Source organism: Triticum urartu, chromosome 3A, assembly GCF_056163025.1.
Source record: "Triticum urartu cultivar PI428250 chromosome 3A, HENAU_Tu73, whole genome shotgun sequence".
Taxonomy (NCBI): Eukaryota; Viridiplantae; Streptophyta; class Magnoliopsida; order Poales; family Poaceae; genus Triticum; species Triticum urartu.
Genome location: NC_141875.1, coordinates 543794384 through 543806685, shown reverse-complemented (window position 1 = coordinate 543806685; position 12302 = coordinate 543794384). Strand labels below are relative to the sequence as shown.

The 12302-nt window shown below is 52.2% G+C and overlaps 2 pseudogenes across 1 annotated transcript in view; both read right to left on the bottom strand.

The window, feature by feature from the left end:
* The window catches only part of LOC125541263 (uncharacterized), a 251915-nt pseudogene that overhangs the window by 168242 nt on the left and 71371 nt on the right, over window positions 1-12302 (bottom strand). The window lies entirely within an intron of this gene.
* LOC147980443 (uncharacterized) lies at window positions 4405-5709 on the bottom strand (annotated as a pseudogene).

The window sequence follows — 12302 nt, the reverse complement described above, 5'->3', positions numbered from 1 at the left end:
GCTTCCTGTTGCGGCGCCGGCCCTTCTTCGCCGGGGCGGCAGTATCTTCATCTGAGGAGTCGGTTTCCAAACCGGCGTCTTCGCCGGGGTACTTCCTACCCTCTTCAGCCTGGGCACATCTGTCAGCAAGAACATAGAGTTCTGCTAAATCTTTCACCTTGTTCATTGCCAGCTCTTCGCGCATCTTGCGGTTACGCATGTTCTAATGGAACGCGCTGATGATGGCGGCAGGGTGAACATCAGGGATATTGTACTGTATCCGGCTGAACCTCTGTATATACTTGCGGAGACTCTCGCCTCCCTTCTGGGGAATGACGTGTAGGTCGCTCGCTCGACCATGGGCTTGGTGGCCTCCAGTAAAGGCGCCCACAAACTCATGGCACAAATCCGACCAGGAGGAAATAGAGTCTACCGGCAAGTGCATCAACCATGACATGGCGTTGGGTTTAAGAGCCAACGGAAAGTAATTCGCAAGCACCTTATCGTCGCAGGCTCCGGCAGCTTGCATCGCAATGGTGTAGATGCTGAGGAACTCGGACGGGTGGGTCTTGCCGCTGTACTTTTCGCCCACGTCAGGTTTGAAGGTGCGGTGAGTGGGCCACTAGAACTGCCGCAGCTCACGGTGTCAGGTGGTTCACAGCAGGCCCTGCTCGCCTGTCTGACTGGTGGCGCACTCCGCGCCAGCGCTCGATAGTGGTTCGAGCGTCTTCATGTTCTCGTTCCTGAAGGACTTGGCGCTGATCACAGTGGGTCCGCGGGTCGGACGACGCTATGGAGATTTCGGCGCCCGCAACGTCGCGATGGGCTGGCGTCCGCGGTACCGGGCGAGGAGGAGGCGAGTGCACCGTGGTCGCGGCGCCGCCGGCTTTCCTACCACTGGTGCGTGGGACTCCGTTGGAGCGTCGACCCGAGGGCTCCACCGAACTCGGTTCATCTTTGTTGGCCACCGCAACAAGGCTTTGGATAGTGGCTCTCCATTCGTCGAGTTTCCCCGTAGTGGGAGGAAAATCGAGGAGCAACTGCGCGCGCGCCAGGGCTTCTGCTGTCGTTGGTGGCAGCGAAACCTGCACGGATCGCGACGCGCTTCGACTTCTGACCATGTCAGAAGGAGCTCTATCACGACCCCGCGGTCGCATGCCACCTTCACCAGCGCCTCGGCGAGCGGGCAGGTCTTCTACCTCCCAGGAGTGGCGCTCAGGGCTCTTCCCGCGGCAACGCCCGGGTTCTTCGGCGTGATTGCGCCGTTCGTCGTGCGCCGCTTGAGAGGAGCGCGCCGTCGGCGCCGGCGTGGGAGTCTTGGAGGCCCTCGCATCACCTTCGGGCGGGGTGGTAGCGATCTTGGAAGGCCCTGCGCCACCTGCGGAGGGCCTGGCTCCATCCTTGGGTTTGGCGGCGTGCGTCCTGTTACCAGGCGCACGAACATCGCCGCCTCCCAAACTCTGGCTGTTGGGACGGTGTTGGTGTTCGCGAACGGCGCCTTGGGTCCTTTCTACGACCGGTCCGCTGCTCGCCCGCGTCGGGATGGGATGTCCGGCTTCCGACGGGCCAACCACCACCGTCGTCTTCTTCTTGGGCGCCATGATGATGAAGAAGCTTCGAACTAACTGCTAAAGCCGATTCTCACAACTGCGCCCCCTACCTGGCGCGCCAAAGATGTCGGTGGGAACGACACCTATGGGATCACAAGAATCCCTACTACGGTTGCGGGGCGTGGGGTCGTGAGAAGAGCGGATCAAACAGATAGCACACGGTTCGTTTATCCAGGTTCGGGCCGCGAGGATGTGTAAAACCCTACTCCTGCTTTGGTGGATTGTATATCTGTGTTCTTGAGCTAGCTATGGGGCGTGAGGAGCTCCAAAAAGCTGAATCCTCCTCCTGGTCACCTCGGGCCTCCGTTTATAGGAAAGGGGTTGCCACAATGGCACACAGGAGGTGGAAAGGGTACAGTGATGTGAGGTTATCCCTCGCATTACATGACAAGGCGCATTTGCGTCTTGCCCAGGTGTCCTTGCTTTATCGGGGACGAGGGAGAGGCCTGTCTCGTCCGTTGCCGCTCCCTCTCGTGTCGACACGCGCCCTGGCCAGCGGCGCCCGCGGTGCCATGTAGGTAGGCAGGAAGCTAAGGTTGCGTAGTGGTGGGTCTCCACGAAGATCTGCATGCCGCCACGCAGGTGCCTGCCTAGCTGGTTGGGTCGGCAGCTGCGTGCGAACGGCGGTGGAGGTTTGACTGGCATGGGCCTGATGGTGGCCCTACGGGTGTTCTTGGCAAGGGCCTTGCCGGGGCCCCGGCAAGGGTCTTGCCATGGTGCCTGCTGTCATCCCCAGCAAGGCTCTTGCCGGGGGCCTTGTGGTCCTCCTTGGCTGGGATCCCGCCTAGGATCATCATCTTCTAAAGGGTGTATCTGATCTTGAATGTCTTCACCAAGATCTGCATGCCACCACGGGGATGTCTCCCGAATCCTTGCCCCATGGGGGCAGTGGACTCAAGGATGACTCACTCCGTAGGTCTGGGGCGAGCTGCCACGGCAAGGGTCTTGCCGGGTTTGCTCAAACCGCCTCCCGGCAAGGATCTTGCTGGGGGGAGTCCGCTTCGTCTCCTTTGCTCTTTGTTGGCTTGGTCTTGGCGTCGTTCTGCTTCTCTCGAGCTTCGGCCTTACCTTGGCTCACCTCCCTTGCCTTGCTCAGTGTGGTGGTGCCCGTGGCTCAGACTGCCCGTGCACAGTTATAGGGGTACAAAAAGCGTACCCCTCTTTCTGTACACCGACAGCGGGAGCTGGAGCCAAGTGTCGGCCGGCTGCTCCGACCACACAACGAACTCCGGGAGCACCTCCGCCAAATGGAAGCGCGGCCGTGGGGGCCGAGCGACCATGGCGTGCCTCCCCTCGATGCAAGGGCTTCTCCGCTTGGAACGGCCCCCGCCGTGGGAGCATGCACCACCGTGACCTCCAGGGACGACGCCGCCGGTTCCCAAGGGAGTGCGCCCGTGCCCCCCGGGCCGCGGCAGGGGTCAGAGCGTGCTTGCGGGGACGGCCACACCCCCTCTTGGGCGGTGGCAAGCCGGGTTCCTCCTGGCACACCTTCCCCTTCTTCGAGGCTGAAAACCTCTTCGTCGGTGCCATGGGTGTCGCGGCAAGATGGTGGAGTGAGTAGGAAGAAGAGGTAGGCGGAATGGAAGAAGAGATGAGCGACGGGGGCTTTGCACCCCTCCTAATTTATATCCAGAGGGAGGTCAACCGCCGGCCTCCATGATCGCAGGTAATGATGGTTTTCTTCTGCATGCAGCAGGGTCTCGTCAAGTCGAACGGATATCAAGGCAGCATGGGGAAGCGGATAAGCCCACGTCCTATTAATCGCCATGCGGCGAACAAGGCTGCATGCGTTTGGGGCCCACGGTGCTCCGCACTTGCCCTTTGGCTTGCCTCGAAGCCAAGTTCGAGCGCGCCTTGGGCTCGGGGGCTACTGTCGGCGTCCTGGGAACGGGGGTACCCAGACTTGTCGGCCTATGGCCCACGGCCTGGCTCCACCAGCGGCCTAGTACGGCCCATCGTCTGCAGCAACAACTCAAGACCCTCGCGAGGCAGGCGATGCCAAGACCTCCCTGGGGGCAGCCTCACTAGGCTGGATCCTGAGGAGCGGAGATATCTATGCAAGGGGCACCTCACGAGGTTCGCATGACGTGAGCCATGACGACCAAGGCCAGGAGGGCGTCAGTGGGTGCAGTGTACCAGTTTCCTCTTTGGTGCTAAAGAGGCAGGCACAGGCGAGGAGTCCCGAGGCATCAGGCGAAGGTTTCCTTATCGGTGCAACAAGACCAAGGCCAGCAGGACGGCAGGACCGAGGTCACCCCGGAGCCCATAGCAGCTTCACCACCAGAGTCTTTGGCAGGCGAAGACCACCTTTTGTTAGGATAGCTTGTACTAGTTGTCTCCCTTCAAACTTGGCCATTGTTGGATCCCTTCCCGCCTAACATTTGGGAAGAGGACCAGGGCCTCTATAAATAGGGCTAGCCACCACCATAGCAAGGGGGATCATTTTTCGGACCATCCTCACACACACCAGCTGACCGAGCTCAAGAACACCTCTCCTCAGGAGGCAGTTCATCCATTGTACTAATTCATCCCAAGCCCATGAGGCAATCCACCACCACCACCACACTGGAGTAGGATATTACACCACAATAGTGGCCCGAACCAGTATAAACCTCTGTGTCCTGTGTTCCTTGGGTTCGTCGAGCTAGGCCTTGAGATCGTTGTGCGAGCGAGCGAGCAAGAGAGGGAGATTGCTTCATGCGCACCTCAGTGTCCGAACATCAAGGGTTTGCCGGAACCCAGAATCCGACATTGACCATTCCAGACCCCACAATCGCTTGAGTAGAACCATCAGCTAATTTTACACTTTCCTTTCTTAGATTAGAAATATAATTGTAAAATCCTTATTTGGTCCAGCCATATGTCTAAATGCACCAGAGTCAGTTAACCATTGTGCCCCTGTTGTAAAATTATCACTACATCCCATAATAGAAGAGTTGTTACCAGCGAAGTTGGCTGACGAAGATGATGCTTGTGTCTCAGAGGGCCGCAGATCACCAAGGCTCAAATTCTTTAGTTGATGCCATTTCTCTAACTCATCGGCAGTCTTCTCAATGCTCACAGTCCTAGATAGTTCTTCAGCAAAACAGAAATGCGTGCCCTTCCTATTGACTGCATACCTCTTCCACGACCACCACCACGTCCATCAATCCCACGACCACGCCCTCTGCCATGATAGTCCAGGCCTCTACCACGACCTCCTCCTATTAGTTGTGGGCAGGCTTCCTTGAAGTGTCCTGGCTGGCCACATTCAAAGCACTTCTTCTCATGAGTATTTGCTCCTGGTCTTGGATAATTACCACCCTCGACAACAAGGAGAGCTGAACATCCTTGTGACACACCTTGGGCCAGGGGTCCTGTTGTCTCCAATTTCAACTGAGTTTCCTCGCTTATAATTGCAACAATTTCTTGCTCTAGACTGGGCAACTTCCCACTACCATAAAGTGCTTCTCTCCTATTCTCGAACTTAGGATGAAGAAGAAATCCCTAACACGCCTTCTTTCAATCCATTTACTATGTTTCTCAACACATTTCCCACATTCCATCTCAACTGGATCATAGTAATCAAGATCACTCCACAACCTTTTCAGTTTTGACACATATTCCACAACAGTCTTCTCCCCCTGGCCTAGCTCCTATAGTTCCTTTTGAATCCTACATGCCAACATCTCATTCCCTACACCTGATATGTCCCCTTCAGGAGCCTCCAAATTTCTGAGGCCTCCTTGATCCTTTCAACTTGCTTTGCAATCTGAGATGATATTGAGCTTAAAAGCCAAGCTCCCACCAATGCATTTGTTGCTTACCACTTCTGGGCCTCTTTTGAATTTTCCTCGATAGGCTTCTCCACTGTTCCCAGTATATACCCCTCGAGGTTCCTTGAGATCAAGATGGTCTCAGCATGCTCTGCCCAATTGGAATAATTTTCTACACCCTCTAGCTTCACATGTGGCATTTGCAATGGGTGAATCTCTTCCTTGGCTTCAGTCTCTGGTCTTGAGTTTCCAGCCTGCTTGCTGATTGCATCAAAGAGTGCTATGTATTTCTCATCCATAGACTGAAGCACACCTGCAAGTTCCCCGGCTATAACTCCCGCGTGAGCATTTACATTTTCTCCCATCTTGCAAGTTCTTCAGGGTCACACTTCAGTACTATACAACCCTCAATCACCACCTCAAAGCGAGTAAACTCCCCTGTGAATCAATCCTGTAGCCTACCTTCTAGCTGCACCTCAACCTTGCACCCAAGAACCAACTCACCACTCTCACCTTCACGTGAATAAATCATACTCAACCCCTGAACAGCGGCTGTACTACACCTCCTGGGTACCACCTCTGTCTCCAGTCCGTTGGCTATTTGCCTTGCTCACAACTGGCTCCCCTGGTCCACTGCAGCCGCCGCTGGCCCCCTGCTCCACTGCAACAGCCGCTGGTCCCCTTCTCCACTACAGCCAAGCACACAATCAAGCAACCCCGATTTGACTCTCTGCCACACCAAATCGGGCCCCAGAACCTCTACCTTTGCCTTCCAACACTCAGTGCCATCAATCTGAGCGATTCTGGAGTGAATCCCCAACCTGCTCTGATGCCATGTTGCGGATCTTGGGTGAGGCTCGGGTGAGAGGAAGTTCACGAGAGAGAGGAGGAGAATATTTCTCTGGAGAACTCTGTCTGATTCATTCCCAGATGCAAGCTGCATATATAGGTGCTTTTACAGTTTTCACCCTCTACAGTCCCACAATTACAAGTAAGTCCTACCAACAAGAATCCAAACAAAGATTCTAATGAATGGTCATCATTGAGTTGTCATTCCTCCTGACTGCGCACGAATGACGACCATGTTCTTGGCCTGAACATGAGTCCCTTGCATGTGATCCACACCCGCAAAGGTGGAGGCCATGGTTGCCATTCTGATGGCCACAACCCACAACATGCACACTCCAATGAAGAACTTGCTATCAACAAACACTAGGACTACCTTGGATGGTAGTAGGGACACCATAGTAATCTTGATGTTGTCGGTAGTGTTTTCACCATGCTTGATGTTCACCATCGAGCACTTGGTAAGCACCAGTGCGTCAGGCTCGAGCACGAGAGTTGGCTCAGTCCACAGGTTTCGTGAGTCCCCTAGCGGCACGATGAGGGACGTAGGCATACTCGAAGCGGTCTGGCATGATGCCATGGGTTCGTCTCCGCCAACGTTGTGGTTGAAGCCATCCTTCGAATAGCTTGTGGGCGTCGATGCAGCAATGCCCGTAGCGTCAATTTTGAGAGGCGTGGCGCTCACAGCCGAGGAAGCGAGGCCGAGGACGATGTCGGTGGCCTCCTCTGCTAGTGTGAGTGTTGGGGAACGTGGCAATAATTCAAAAAAATTCCTACATGTCACCAAGATCAATCTAGGAGATACTAGCAACGAGAGAGAGGGAGTGCATCTTCATACCCTTGAAGATCACCAAGCGGAAGCATTACAAGAATGCGGTTGGTGGAGTCATACACGCAGCGATTCAGATCGCGGTCGATTCCGATCTAAGCGCCGAACAATGGCGCATCCACTGAAACGCCCTCGATGCGGCTATATCTCCCACGTGTCGAAGCACGACTTAGAGGCATAGCCGCATTGAAAGCAATGTCGCAAGTGAGGTAATCTTCACACAACCCATGTAATACATAAGGGAAAGAGATACATAGTTGGCTTACAATCGCCACTTCACACAATACATGAATAAAGCATTACATCATCCAGATACAATCAAGGTCCGACTACGGAACCAAAATAAAATAAGACTACCCCAAATGTCACACAGATCCCCGATCGTCCCAACTGGGCTCCACTACTGATCAACTGGAAACCGGAACAACATAAAGAACATGATCTCATCGAGCTCCTCCTTGAGCTCAGTTGCGTCACCTGCACGGTATCATCGGCACCTGCAAACTGGTTTTGGAAGTATCTGTGAGTCACGGGGGACTCAGCAATCTCACACCCTCGCGATCAGTTCTATTTAAGCTTATGGGGAAGGTAAAGGTATGATGTGGATCTGCAGCAAGCGACTAGCATATATGGTGGCTAACATATTCGCAAAAGAGAGTGAGAAGAGAAGGCAAAAACACGGTCGAACAACTATGATCAAGAAGTGATCCTAGAACAACCTACATCAAGCATTACTCCAACACTGTGTTCACTTCCCGGACTCCGCCGAGAAGAGACCATCACGGTAACACATGCGGTTGATGTATTTTAATTAAGATCAACTTCAGGTTTTCTACAACTGGACATTAACAAATTCCCATCTGCCCATAACCGCGGGCACGGCTTTCAAAAGTTCAAATCCCTGCAGGGGTGTCCCAAGTTAGCCCATCACAAGCGTTCACGGTCAACAAAGGATATTCCTTCTCCCAAGACAACCCGATCAGACTCAGCATCCCGGTTACAAGACATCCTTGACAATGGTAAAACAAGTCCAGCAAGACCGCCCGTTGCGCCGACATCCCGATAGGAGCTGCACATATCTCGTTCTCAGGGCAAGACCGGATAAGCAATCCGTACAACTAAAACCAGCCCTCGAGTTTCCCCGAGGTGGCGCTGCAAGGGGCTCAAGTTTGGACCAACACTTAGACAAGCACTGGCTCGGGGGGGTTAAAATAAAGTTGACCCTCGGGATGCGCGACTCCCAAGGGAAAAAGTCTAGGTGGCAAATGGTAAACCAAGGTTGGGCCTTGCTGGAGGAGTTTTATTCAAAGCGAACTGTCAAGGGGTTCCCATTATAACCCAACCGTGTAAGGAACGCAAAATCCGGGAACATAACACCGATATGACGAAAACTAGGGCGGCAAGAGTGGAACAAAACACCAGGCATAAGGCCGAGCCTTCCACCCTTTACCAAGTATATAGATGCATTAATATAAATAAGAGATATTGTGATATCCCAACAAAATATCCATGTTCCAACAAGGAACAAACTCCAATCTTCACCTGCAACTAACAACGCTATAAGAGGGGCTGAGCAAAGCGGTAACATAGCCAAACAACGGTTTGCTAGGACAAGGTGGGTTAGAGGCTCATGGCAAAAAGGGAGGCATGATAAGCAAGTGGTAGGTATCGCAGCATAGGCATAGCAAAAGAGCGAGCAACTAGCAAGCAAAGATAGAAGTGATTTTGAGGGTATGGTCATCTTGCCTGAAATTCCGCAAGGAATAAGAACGAGTCCATGAAGAAGACAAACAGATGTAGTCGAACGGGTCCTCACAAACACAACATTACCGGATTACCGAGAAGAAGTACACCGGAAAGAAAGCAAATAACATAGTAAACAACCACTACAACAACATGGCATGATGCACAACAAGTATGATGCATGTCCGGTTTAATGAAGCATGGCATGTTAAAGTTTACAAACAATCCTACAAATTAAGTGGAGCTCATTATGCAACGGAGTTGCATATTGAAGAAAACACCACATGACTTATTTAGTTCTCTCTCGTTTATGTACCCAACAATATTAAATGTTGTTAAACATGGAAAGAGGGTGAAGCAAAGACAGCTACCTATCTAGTCAAGTTTAAATGAGGCCGGAAACAACAAACAACAATTTCAGAAAATCCTCATGTGCATTTATTAGGTTTGGTACTGTTCTGCCCTAAACCATATTTTAGAGTTGTTAAACATGCAAGATGAGTGCACCATGTTAAACTAGGCATTTTTCTACCCCATTTACATATAAAGTTTGTTAGGTTTGGAGCTACGGTTATTTAGTTATGAAATAAATCATTTTAACATGGCATTTATGCAAAATTAAACAAACAACAAGTTTAAACATTTTAAACATGGATGAAAGTGGCATATTATTAAACTAGACAAAATTCTAGTCATGTTTCATATATAAATCATTTTAATCTGATGCACCATTTATGAGTTATTAAATGCATGTTGCTTGGGGGGTTTTCTACAAAACAGCAAACTCCTAGAAAAATATCTAAAACGCAGAACTAAAAAAAATGTGACACGGGCTGCAACTGTTGGCCCAACCGCACAGAGGTCTGAAGGGGGGGTCTCACCATGGGCTTCAGCCCAGTCAGTGCAGCGGGCCGGCTTGCGCTGGCGGAACTGGACCGCGAGGACGCAGCCCACGCGGACGCAGTCAACGGTGACGGGCGAGCTCCTCCCGTTCGAAGAAGAGGCGGGAACAGGCACGGCGGCGGCGGTGGTCCGGCGAGGACACCAGTGGCCGGGGATAGGGCCCAGCCTGCGGGATCCGGCCGGAACGGGCAAGACGGCGAAGACACGGATCCGGGCGGTCGATATGGGCTGGCAAGGAGACATTGCAGGGGGGTTCGAGGCGCTCGTGACCCATGGCGGCGATGAAGTAGAGGAACACGCGGACACGGCGGTGCTCCGGAGACGTACTTGGCAGGGCGGCAAGGTCCTGGTGGCTTCGGTGGTGCGGGGAAGCACGGGAGGATGCAGGGGTGGAAGGACGACATTGCTGCTAGGTTCGTCGGCAAGGGTCGCGGTATGGCCGCGGTCAGGGAGGAAGGAGCCGCTGCTTCTCGCCGGTGGCTCGGTGCTGCTGCTGGGCCGACAAGGAGGAGCTCGGGGAAGGAGTATGGCGTGGCAGAGGGGGGTCCGGCAGGCGCGGGAAGCGGCGGGTCTGGTCATGGCCTTCGCGAGCGGCCGGCGCGGGCGTTCCTGTAGAGGAAGAAACAGGGGGAGAGATGAGCAGTAAGAGAGAGGATCAGAGGAGGAATGAAGGAGCAGGGGCGAGGCTCATCTGTTGGGTCCGCCGGCGGTGTGCCTGGCCGGACGGAGGCTGCAGGCGCTGTGGTAGGTGGATCGAGAGGAGTGGCTGGTTGGTGGCGTTTTGGATCGAGGAAGATCCCGAGGTGGGAGATGAGTGTGGCGGCGGCAGGGACAAACTTCCTAGATTTTAGGGTTGGGCTAAAGTTTGGTCCGGTGAATATATAGCAGGTGGACTAGGCTTAGGGGCTACCTCGTCCCTCCGATTGTAATCGGACGGTCGCGAATAAATAGGCTAGGAAGTCCCAATTAACAAAACGGAGATGTTTTGTAGATGTTAGGGGATGATCTGGATCCAACGGTGACGACTCCGCGGGTCGGGTCCGGGACAGCTTTCGGGCGCGCGCGCGAGGAGGGTCGCGGGCTGACGAGAGAGGTTAGGTAGGGCCTGGCGGTGAGTGGTAGTGGGCTGAGATGAGAGGAGAGGAGTGCAGCCCGGCAAGTGTTTCCAGAGACGAAAAACGTCCGACGTTTTGACCGACTATAATGTCGCTATAGTTATCCGTTGGGGCATCAAACAAACTCCGAATGCGATGAAACTTGGCAGGCGGCCTACCTACAACATAACAACACTACATGCCAACTTTCAACCCATTCCGAGAACATTTTTCGGCCACTTATAAAATAATATTTCGGACGTGCCGCGGGCGCGTGCAAGTGTGTCTGGGCTCAGAACGGAAAACGAACGGAACTGGGGGAACCCGGACGAATGCAAGTTTTGAAAACATGCAGATGCAATGCGGATGATGACATGACAAGATGCACCACGCAAGCAAATGACATGGCAACGATGGCGAATAACTGGCAGACACCTGGCGCATCGGTCTCGGGGAGTCACAACACTCCACCACTACGAGAGGATCTCGTCCCGAGATCTAGAATGGCACCGGAGGGAAAACGGAAGAGAAAGAGCAGAGGTAAAACTAAGTTGCTTCTTTGACAAACGAGTGAACCCAAAGAACCTTGAGAAGTTGAACAAATTGAAAGAAAGAATGTAATGGAGATGAACGAAGTTGAAAACACTCCGTTAGAAAAGAGGAACAAGGAAGAACAACTTCGGGCAGCACTCCAATTGAAAAGAAAAGGAATTGAATAAGAACTTGGTAAGATGAGAATATACTTGATGAAATCACAACACACTGCCTCCGGAACTATTGAATGAAGGGAACAAGGGGTAAGAAAAATCTCAGACATCACTCCGGTTGAAAAGAGATGCAAGGCTTGATAAGGCGAAGAGAACTTGAGCAGAATGGCACCACACTCCGGTTAAATGGATAGGCATAAAAAGAACATGATCTTGACAAACAAGATGATGGATTGAAGAGAGAAACATCACCATGCCTCCGGAACAAAAGAATAGACGATAAATAATTGAAATAAAAGAATGGGGAAGAAAATGCCAAGTTGTGCCACAATTGAGCTTGAAAAGGCATCCTTAGGATAATGGTCGAACGGAGTTGTTTGAAAACCCACAACGAAAAGAGTAAGCTTGTTGTGGGCTTATGGAAAACCTCTCAAAACTGAGTTGAAATTCTTCCACTGACGGAAACGATAGATTGGATTGATATCAACAAGGAGACGAGAACTTATTTCACCGGGCGGATAAAAGAACTTGAGTCATTTATAAGCACCATAATAGCAACAATCGTTAGGGAAGGCTTTAGGTGAAAATATTACCCAAGATAACTCAAATGATGAGATTGATGGATTTAAAATATCTCATACTTAACAACATGTTAATCACGAAACATGAACTCAAATGATCAAGAATGACATAATACCACCTCCAATGATACTGAAGAAAGAATTGCACTCCGGACTACAAGATGAAGAAAACTTGAGCTCCTCTGACAAGAATCTCAATGAACACTTCGAGAAGGAATTAAATCTTTGATGAGACGTCATGTAGAACATCCATGA